The sequence below is a fragment of the Mirounga leonina genome, unplaced genomic scaffold (assembly GCF_011800145.1).
Source record: "Mirounga leonina isolate KUSES-001 unplaced genomic scaffold, KU_Mleo_1.0 Mir_150, whole genome shotgun sequence".
NCBI lineage: Eukaryota > Metazoa > Chordata > Mammalia > Carnivora > Phocidae > Mirounga > Mirounga leonina.
The window spans coordinates 15,020,603-15,032,101 of record NW_023270374.1 but is presented as its reverse complement, the minus strand read 5'-3'; the positions used below and the strand labels follow the sequence as shown (position 1 = coordinate 15,032,101).

General features: G+C 41.4%; 1 protein-coding gene across 1 annotated transcript in view; it reads left to right on the top strand.

The window, feature by feature from the left end:
• The first annotated feature begins 573 nt into the window (after positions 1-573).
• SNAP25 (synaptosome associated protein 25) overlaps positions 574-11,499 on the top strand; it is an 83,161-nt gene continuing 72,235 nt past the window's right edge. The window contains exon 1 of the mRNA XM_035005841.1: positions 574-730. The gene's annotated coding sequence lies outside the window, so the exon portion shown is untranslated. The remainder of the gene's footprint in view (positions 731-11,499) is intronic.

Below are 11,499 nucleotides of genomic sequence, written 5' to 3'. Positions count from 1 at the left end.
CTTTGATAAAATGAAGAAATCACTCATAAAAATAGCAGCCCACGTAGCCTGGCCATATATGGAGCTGGTGAGGGTTGACAGGGATGCCCCTTCTGAGCCGCTCCTTCAGAAAAAACAAATTGCTGCTGAAATCTCCTCGACTCCCTCCCCCACTTCTACTCCTCTGCCTTCCCCTCCCCTTCTATGACTCAACCAAAGACAACTCAGCGGGGGGGGGGGGGGGGGATTACATATAATTGCATACACGTCGCATATATAACACAATATATACACACACAGATATATATATATATACACACACAAAGAATATCAGAAAACCAGTCGCGAGATAAATGTATTTGCCTGACACCGGGTGTTAAAATGGAGTCATAAGAATCGTCCCGTTCAGGTGTTTATAAAAGACTGAAATACAAAGGTTTGCAGTAAAGCGCACAGGGAGCTGAGTCAAGCGCTCCGCACAACTCGGCTCCTCCCCTCCCACCGCCAGCCTCCATCCTCCCTCCGCCCTCCCCTCAACACACTTCCTCCCCGCCCCTCCTAGAGAGGGCTATTAAAAGCTGCTGACGTCAAAAGGGACGGCCATCTTTGATGAGGGCAGAGCTCACGTTGCATTGAAGACGAAACCTCGGGGAGGTCAGGCGCTGTCTCTCCTTCCCTCCCTGCTTGGCGGCTCCTCCACACTTGCAACCTGCAAGGGGCCAGGCGAGCACCACCCTCCGAAGAAACCAAGGTAAGGAGCCTCCACCTCGGGTCGTGGTTCTGGTTTTGGATGGCTGCATACCCAGAGGGGACCACAGCCAGGGAGACCAAGTGAGCTTGGACAAATACAAGTATTTGTGCACCTAGGGTGCGGTATTCCGTGTGTGCGCCTTGGGATAGCTCCGGTCTGGAGCTTTATAAAGTATTTTCGAGGTGAGCTGCTTGGGGAAGGGAGGAATGGGGACACTGCAGATGGAGCGATGGGGAGGAAGCTCAAGGATACGTACCGAATAATAACTTACTCTTTTCGAAACAGTAGTGGGACTCTCTCTCTCTTCCATTTTGCGATGCAGTTTTCAGAGATGTTTAGGCTGCTGGGTTTTTGTTTTTGTTTTTGTTTTTTTTCTGTAGACCGAAATAAACAAACCCTGTCGTTCTGACCCTGTTATTTTGATTATTGTCTTTAAGGCTCTATTATCCAGGGAAGAATTAGGGAGAAGGCAGGTTGTGGGCGCTGGGGAGGCGAAAGCAGAAGGGGGAGTTCCCGCCCCGGGCAAGCCGAGCTGCAGCAGCGACAGCAGCCTCCATGCCCCGCGGACTTGATTTATGCCGCCTGCTCCACGTCAACTGCAGGCTGGCGGGAGGCGGGCGGGTCGTGCTGTGTGGGAGGGCTCTGCGGAGGGCTGGTGGGGGTGGGCTCGCCTCGGGGACTGCGGCGGCCCGCAGTCAGCACCCTGGACAGCAATACCGAGGGACCTCACGAGCGCCCGCGACCTTTCAGCACCGCGGACAGCGGTCCGGCAGCGATGCCTGGACAGACCTGGGTATTCAGGGCTGGAGGCCAAACTGCCTGTCTGAGACCCCGGTCTCACAGAGACTCATTAATAGAGAAGGAATAGTAGGTTAAGAATTTTAAAAAAGAAAAAAATAAATCCTGCCCACAGGACTCCTTTGCAGGCAATTACCTCTCCCATCCTCAGCTCCTGCATAGCTTCAAAAAAATAAGTCTACTTGTGGAAATTTTCATGTTACCCTCTTCCCCTTTTTTTAGGTAGAAAATAAACACTTTTTTTTTATTAAAAAATCTGCATTCATCCTCCAGTCGGATATCAAGGGTTTTGTTTGGTTTTGTTTTTAACACAGAGTATATTTGTCTGCAGACCTTTGGTGAGCATGAATAAGGTATATATGAAGATACCAACATGATCTGTTTACAGGAGTAATATATTTCCATATATATTTCTATCTGACAAAAAAAAAATGGGGGTAGTTGAACTAAGCAGAATCAACTTTAAGAATGAATCCCTCTTCCTCTTCCTTCTCCCCCATCCTTGTAATTAGGCATGAACATAAACACACACTCACAAAAATACATCTCTGAGAAATATTACAGGTCCTACAGGGTATAGATTTAATCTCTTTGGCTATGGTTTCAGAGTGAGTGGAAGTGTTTCCTATGGACATTGGTTATCTCAGGCTGATAGTTTCTGATTTGGACGTCATTAAGACTGGTTTTCCTCAGGAAAATTACCTTCAGGGTAATGCAGGTATTAGATTGAAACCGGACTCTGACCTAAAGATCTACTGCAATTTCTATTACGGCACTGCGGGATTTTGCTGAGACAGTGATAAGTACTTTAACCATTTTCTACTCTGAGGCTTGGAGCCTCTGAGTGAACAAAAATTACCACAGGGTTATTTCCTCCTGTTTGATATAACTAAAATTGGCATAAAATGACCAGGAGCAAAACTGTACTATTTGAATAGTTGTTAAATAAGAGTAACAGCGTCATATGTAGGAATCTATGCAACGCATTAAAAGAAACACTGTCATGATCCCTTGAAAAGCCTCACAATAAGATCTTGGATTGTTTATGTAAATCATAATTCCAATCATTTCTATACTAGAGCTGTTAAAATGCCTGGTCCATATAAAGGAGGTACTTTCATTCCCAGCTATTTATTTCCTAATTTTTTTCAATTTCATGAATAACCATGTGTTTCCATTTGAGTGTATATTGACCTGTTACTGTATATGGATGTAAAATTAATATTCAGGGGTACGTAACTGCATGGAAAAATTTTATAAGTCCGCAAACAAAATAAACAACTGTGTTTTAGTGATGGGAGGAGGGGAGAAAAGATGGGTAGGAGTCATTAAAAATGCTTTGACTTCATGCTGCATGTCCAGACAGCTCTGCCTAGTTGCGTCAAATGAAAAAGCCTAATGCTGCCGGAATTACGTGCTTGGACATTGGTAATTACTGCTGGGTTTGTTTGCTAGTGGAAGACCGGGTGGGGGGGGGGGAGGAGAACGGGGGATGGAGGTAGAAGACCGCAGTGAAACTGGCAAAGGGCAAAGATCTGGAAAGAAGTGACGATGTGCACAATTATGGAGCTAATTCTACAACAGCTTACTGAGAAATTAAAGAAAAACATAATTGAAGCATGAATTTAACATTTATATTATTGATAAGCTTCAGGAAAAAAAAAGAAGAGATTTTCTCTTTTAAATTTTAAACATCCAGGGCAATACAGCAAGAAGAGGCCAGAGCAGATGGACGTCAGGATGTGCCAGGAAACATTCATGCAGACCCTCTGATGGTACCTGCTTGTTTGTTCATTGGCATTTTGTGCATTATCACCTTGGCATTCAGAATATGAAACAGTTTATAATCTTCTTAACCTCTCCATGGTAAAATCTCCCAAGAATTTAAAATTTTATTCCTACTTTGTGAAACATGCACAACCACATGTGCGCAAACACAATAAAATGCCCCTTAATTAGCTAGTCTAAAGACATTCCTAAACTCTAAGTGTTAACCCCAGAGTGATGTTTATCAACCAGAAGACTGATATTTCTGCCAGTGGCACCTCTTCCCAAAGCAGACAGCCTTCAGCAGAACATGTAGGTTTTGATGATTAGTAGAAATGTGAGATAACTTGAGAAAGAGATTGAGAGGGGAGACATGAAGGATAAAAGAAGATAAATCTGCTTTTTATATGATGTACTATGAATAAACTATTTTTCTCACATTATGGAAATGCTTTTCAATTCTATAAAGGTAAGAAAATTGGTGTTGTCAACCTCAGCGTAGATACATTTCTGCAGTGTCATCCCTTGTCAGCAAGGACCAACATGATAGGAAGATATTGACCAATCAGTGAGCACCAGATACATAAATGAACCCCATGGAGGACATAAAGTCTCATGCTTATATAGTCTTTGACCTCAGTAAGTTTAGCATGTAGTAATCTTAGTAAAAACAATAAACAACAAAAATTAATAAATAATACCGAATGAAATACAATAAAACAGTGGAAGAAGAATCATGAAGGAAATATATAATAATTTGCCCAGTGAATGTGACCAGAAATAAGGAAGGTAAATTCTAAGGAGGACAATATTGCATTGGACTAGAATGATCTGAGCAAGGAGGCAGTACATCAGCTGGTTTTTGGAGGTTGGAGAAGTGGGGGAGATTTGCTGAGTAAAAGTTACAGCATAGGCAGAACTATAAGTAAGGCAAGCCCAAGTTATGGACAGCAAATATCCATCCATTTGGGTAGTGAGAGGCTTATGTTGGGGAATATACTGGAACAGAGACTTGAAGCCTTCTATGGAAGGCCTTGAATACTAAGTTGATGGTTTAGTGCTTTATTTCCTACAGTTGATTTCAGAGAAGAAGTTGATATAATAAAGTAACCAGGTCCTTTTTAACATCTGAAAACTGCTATTCCCAGAATGGATTACATTTGTTTTCCTCCAGAAATAGAGGGGAGTAAATTGGTATAAAGGATGATTAATTAGAAGAAAAAAAAAACAAAACCAGTCCTCATTTAGGCATCCTTTAAGATCCCTTCTCAGGATACACATGGACTTATGAGTCCTGCCCAGAAGTTAATTAAAAGTTTCAAATTTTCATTATTGACTAGAACAAATTATTCAAGATGAGCACCTACCAGAAAGATTGCAAAGCAGGTCAAGAGCCAGGAATGAGAGGTACCCAAAAGGTACACTTGCATGATAAACATGTAGAACACTCTCTTGCACCTTGGAGTATTCTGCATTGTCACATACACTAGCTGGCTGGATGAAAATAGAGGCCAGTTTTTCTGTGCCTGTTTAGGCAGCATGACACATAACAACCAGCCCCAAGTAGCTAAAACTGGAAGAAAAAAAAAAAACTATAGTAAAATTTTGGAAAACTGAGGTGAGGTGGACAGAACATCATATTTCTTTCCCTACCAGCCTCGCTGAATCTGCTGAGCCCCCTCACTTCAGGACTAGCTCAAGGTCTGAACTATACCTTTTTCATTTTTAATCTTGTGGTTATTACTCTCTCAGCAGAGCTTCAAAATTCCAAATGCTGTCAGAACTGCTGAACTGAAATAGTCAGTGGCTCCATGTGGAGGAATAAGTGGCAGTTGCAGGCATAGATCTTGTTGCTATTTCAGTTCTCATGCGGAAGTGTCAAGGGACTATCCTCATCTGTTCTTCACCAAAACACTGGCAGGTGAGACATCCTTAGGATAACGTGTTGATTTCCAAGATGATTCCCCGGGGGAAATTTGGAAATAGTGATGTTTCAGAGGAGGTCAAACTGGTGGTTATTAATCTGAATGCAGACGGCCTTGTAAGTATCAAGGGGGAGGGAGGAGACACCACACAGCATTGACATGAAGCAGGACATGGTGAGTGGAGAAAGAGTTTTGAAAAACAATTAGTTGTAAAAGGGGAAAGAGATTACAGGGAAATTTTCAGAGAACTCTAGCTGCAGTGTCAGAATTACTATCACTGCTGTAATGATAATAGCTATTCATTTCTACGTAATTTTCTTCACAAGGATTTCAAAGCACTTCACCCAATATAAAAGTACAACCAGTTTCTGATTTCTAGATGAATAATGCAAACCACAGTTATAGGATGAGTTCATATATGATAGTAGATAATGTTTAGTAAGCCATAGATCTCATGTAGAAGAATGGAGACACCCAGAGCTAGGATTAATCAGAATAGGCCTATGCGGGAGAATAGTGAGCCACTAATTCTAAAAGCTTTTACCTGTACTAGTTCACTGAATCTTCATAACAACCCTATGATCAGGGCACTATTACTATTTCCGTTCCAGAGATACGCAAACTGAGGCAAAGAAAGGCTAAGAAACTTGCTTAAGATCACAGAGCAGAGCCAGGATTTAAATTCGATCACTCTGTGTCCAGAGACTAAGCTATTAACTATCTGTTAGGTGACCTCTTGCATCATCCACATTTTTCATATTGGCCAAATCAGGCACACAGAATGTACATGATTTCTTTTCCAATATCTTTTCCCCCTCAGTTGGGCTGCAGGGTGTGATGGCAAGGATGCCAATCAGGAGCAGGGAGACCTGGTTCTAGCCCTGAAACATCTGCTTGTAATTTCCTGTTTGGGAATCACACTATCTTTACGTAAGTCACTCAGCCACCATTGAACTCAGTTTGTTCATCTGTAGAATGACAGAACTGGACTAATATTTTCCAGTATCCCTACCATTCAGAAGTTAATGAAATCAGTGCTGAAAACTCTGGGTAATAGGTCTGGGTCCAGTGACCTGTTGATCTCAGCTGTCACTGCCTTAATATTGCTTTAGTACCTGACCTGACTCCCTCCCCCATTATAAGATTATAAGATTAATTTATATCCACAGCCTCCCCCGCTCTTCCATCTCTCTCTCCCTCTCTCTCTTTCTCTTTCCCCCTCTCCCAGTAATTTCTTTGACATCACCTTTCTGAAGTCTTTATGGTCAGACTTAAGAAACCCTGGCTTTTTCCTCAAAGCCCTTATCTGAGCCATCAGTGTTTTGGGGATCTTTCATCCTTCTCAATCAGATTTTATTGTTCTCTGGCACAGACTATTTCCTACAACCTGCCTAAACTTTTTATAATTCTTTCCCCAACGTAATTAACTGGTGGTGGTGGTTTTTTTTTTTTTTTATCCCTTTCTAGGCCCCCTTTTGATGATCTCCTGTGTCTGACTTAAAGCAATTTATTAGCTACTATTTCTTCATTTCTCCTCTTTCTTCCTCTGCCACTTGGAAAAAAGAAAACACTTTCATAGACTCTATAAGCCCTTAAGTACTTAAAACATAACAATTCCATGTGATCTGAATCACGTGATATTACTAGCTAGCTCAAAAACTAATCAAGTTTAATGGATGGGCTAGAGGTGGGGAGGGAAAATAGCATTTCAAGAAAGCTTTAAGGTCAAGGGACAAGGAGAAGGGGAAGCCTTAAAGCCTCTGAGATTTACAGTTCAGAGGCCAGCAGTGGGCAGTACAATGTTTATTAATTAAACTCAGAGTCCCATGTGAATTAAAGTCCCATGTTCCAGAAAAGCCACGTTCTCCTTGTTGCTACAATCCCATTCCTACTGTAGCATTTGAGCAGTGTTTCACTCATTTTCTTACTGCTGACCCTCAGAGGTTAGCCTCAGCAGTGATTAACGGATGATAAGAACAAATCTTTATCCCCTAAAAGAGATGGGGGACAATCCTGTTGAAGGGTTCGTGTTTCCTTTTAAATGCTCAACAATCACTCTAGAGAAATTCAAAGTGAATGACAATGTCAGCACCGGACTGATGCTCCATGACAGCTGCAGTAGCTTTGTGGCTTGCTTTCGGTGGTCACGGAAAAATATACATGATCCTCTTAGCTAGTAAAGGAAGCTAAATTCTGTTTCATGTGAAGGGGGAACGAAAACAACTCACTAATCTTTTCTTCTGTTATGGGGTTTTTATTGTTGCTGTTGACCTGATTTGGTTCCTAGTACCCAGAGATGGCTAATTCTCTTGTGTCTTAAGTTGAGACTGTTTGCAATTTCTGCTGATTCACCTCATCCATCCTCCAAAATGGTCCATTTTATACTTGAAGAACAAGGTTCTACTCCTGCTAAAATGGTAGGTTCTACAAAATGCCCATCTGGTCTCATCATTTCCCCATTGCTTCCTATATCCAAATCCCACCAGTCACAGGTTTTGAACTTGGGAGATGACTGTTCATGCCTGCAGGCTTGAGCGAGTGGCTTCTATTCTTTACTGATGGCAGCACTTCAAGAAAATGAGAGCCTCAGAGGTGCCCCCCCCGCCAGGCCAGACTCGCCCTGCACTCTGGCCCTGCTCCTATTTCAGACAAATCCCTCCGTATAGCTCTGAGAATTCTTCAAGTTGGATAGAATCCCATTGCTATGGGGAATCTCAGACCAAATTGCTGATTTCCTTTCTTCATCTTCATCTTTTGTACAGTTTCAAAAAAATAATAACTGACAAATTGCAAAGCCACGTATTTCTTGAATTTCTTTGCAGTTAGTCCAAGATCTGTCTGATAGCTCTAAGTAACTCACACTGTGACTTCTCCATTGATAAACAGAAAGTGGAGGGAAATGCCTGCCTGTGAGTCTGCTAGGAAGACTATGCAATAGTCCTGTTGAGTGAATTTTTTATTTTAATGGGAAATCCTATTGTAAACCTCACTGTAACACTAGAAATAAGATAGCATTCCTGATTTAGGCTGGAGAAATTGCTGAACATACCCACTTTTTCCAATTCCAAGATGACTCTCCCTGTATTCCTCAAACTTAAATCAGCTGTCATTATGGCACTCTTCATTAATTAATTAATTCAACAAATATTTATTGAGCATCTGTCATCTACAAGAAAACACTGCACTGATTACTGAAGATAGAGCAGTAAATAAAGCATGCATGTTTCTGCCTTCAATGCATTTTTCTGGGCATCCCCTTTTGAGGTATTATTATTTTAGAAGACATATTTCACATAGGATCCCTTTTTGAATCTAAGATACTAACCCAACTTAGAAAAGAACTTGGCTCTCTATTCAAAATGTACAGTTGATTGAAGTTTTCTACTGAGTGGTCAGTATCCATAGAGAGTTTGCTGCATCATAGATGGAATATATATTAAGAACACCCGCAGCCATCAAGGAATTCAGTAAATGTCTAAGATATGCCCTTATGTAAATTTGCCTCTATGGACATGGCAATCAACTAGGATATCACTAACATTTCCTTTAAGTACATGTACCCCAGTCTATTGGGTCCTCTCCCTATATAGATCGTTCCCATCACTCATGGGGAAAACAGGTCAATCTTTGAGGAACATGGTACCTCCTAGGCCAGAAAACCTAGCCCCGACTATAAAGGTCATGGAACAATGCAAGAATAGGGTGACTGAGAGAAAGCAGCATCTTTTTGATGACAGTACTTCCCAAGCCAATTCACTTCCTTCCTCTGAGAACTCCCTGTCATGAAACAAGGTTCAAAGATTCAGGATCAAGTAGAAGTATGTATTAGTCTCCCAACTCTTGCCTTTAGAAATTTACCTCTTCTTACCAATGAGCAATGCTCCCATCTCCCTTATATAATTTCTCACATTGCTTTGTAATTACATATGCATTTTTCTTCCTTAACAGACTATAAAAGTTTTTGAGAGCAAGGGCAATATGTTAACCATCTTTGAATCCTTGGTAACAGTGCCTGTCACACACCAGGTATACAGGAAATGAATGAGTGAATGGGAATACCAACCACCCCTTTGCAGAAAAAAGAATTCTACTACTGTAAGTAATTCCTCCTTTTATTGACCAAATGTTATATCAGAACAACTCAGGAATGCAGATTCACCCTAACTGTTGGAATGAAGTTTTGTGCCAAGGAAGCACTTATGTTCACCCAAACTAGCTGCCAAACTTTGGTAAATAATTTCTTTTTCTGATCTGCTCTTTTATCACTTATGAGTCAGGGGTTAAAATGCTAATGAAGACTCAGGTAATTCTCAAGGAAAGTGTTGCCAAAAGCAAGTTTATATTCAGAGATGAAAAGCCATTTCCTGTGAGTGATTTAAGTCAATTTACATACAGAGCCAAGCTATTTCACATATATAAAATACAAAGCTAAAATTCTTTACTTTTCGCTAAGATTAAAAAGATATTTTTGATGCTGCTATCCACACATATCATAGTCACTGGGGGATAGATTGGTGGCTTCAGCTAACTCTCATTTTCTGGGTCACATATTTGCTGCTTCTCTGTTAGAAGGGTGGCATGGTTGAGTTGGCTTCCCAGAAAATGTCCTCAAATACGTCAGCTTCTAACTTTTCCCTTCAAACATCCAGTGTTCTCTTGCCTAGGAGAGAAAAATAAACTGCGGCATGATGTAGTAAATCAGTCCCATTTATCTTAAAAAAAAAAAAAAAGCTGTTACCGCAACTACAACTAAGCACTGAATTTTGCATTTCTTTTTCCCCAGCCTTTCTCATGAAACAAGTCTAAAACCATGGGTCAGTTACCCTGCACCCTACTTTCTCCATCTGAGAACAAGGATACCACTTGATGACCATAAGAAAAAAGTAACTAACTTATGGAATGACTATGGTATGGTGCACTAGACCCTTGGCATACATTATCTCATTGAATCTCTACGGCAGCCTTAAAAGAGCTTAAAATTCTCATCTCTGACTGCAAAGTCTGTGTTTTTTCCCACCATCCTATGAGTTTTCCCATCAGTTGCATACAGTCCATGGTGATCTTCTAACGGAAAGCATGCTCCTGACGTGTAGAACATGGGTCAGCAAAATCCAAAGAACTCAGTCCTCTGGGCTAAAAAGTCAGGTGAGATATGGTGGTATGAGGAACCAGGAGAAACGGAAGTATCCAGACAAGCTCATTGAGCACTGGATTGCGAGAAATGGCTGCATACTTGGCCCATTTCTGCCACTGTGATTATATGACCCTGACCAACTTATATAACCTGAACCGAGCCTCAGTTTTCACGCCTATAAAAAGCAAGCAATAGCTGCCTTGCATACATCATGTGGTTGTCTTGAGACTTAAAGAAGCTAATGCTTGTGAAGTGCTATTCCCTCCACCACTCTGGGAGCGAGGAAGAAATTGTTGTTGCCATGTTCTGGTAGCTGTCATTTGCCATGCCAGATTTCCAGTGTTCTTTATTGCAGGTTATGTGAAGGCCATATGCTTCTTTTCCTCTTTATAATGTTGAGTTTGCTTAAAGACACAGGTCTTGGTATCACATTATTTTTTAGCTTGCACAGCATGCATGATAAAATGGGAAAATGTGTCAACAGTCTTTGGTTTTTCTGTTTGGGGGAGGATTTTTAAAAATGCCTTTGAATAGCATCTCTGCTTACAGAGTGCCCTCGTGAGTCTCCGGATAGCATTTGGAGACCCAAGAGGCTCAGTTACAGTTTAAACACTGGTCCCCTCTTGCTTGGTGCCTGAGGACTTAGGGCCCTTAAGGAGTTAAAAAGAAATGGTATGCAAAATTTTCTGCTATTCTGTAGCTTGAGAAAAAGAAATTTGCTGTAAGCTATTTAGTGAATCGTTATTGAAGCTACATCTTTTGGCTTCATTTTGTATTCAGCTTTGTGTCAGGTTTTTTTGTCGAGGAGGGTTGGATTCCTTACTAAATTTTGTGTGTGTGCATGTATGTTTTGTATGTGCACACAATACGCAGGCAGAGAGGTGCAAACACAGACGCTTTCTTGCAGCCAGCCTTGGGTACAAGATTCCTGCATGTCTCACCTCATCATTAAAACCAATAAAACCTGCATAGGCAAGTTACATGAGCTGCAAAATGGATGTTCCTAAGTCACAATCACATAATGATTTCTCTCCAAAGTTGGAACAGGCCCCCCCAAAACCCTGCCTGTGCCCATGACCTCAGATTCTGCTTTTGGGAGAAGTCCTGTGAATCTAGGCCTGGAGGATAAGACAGCTCTTTGGGGA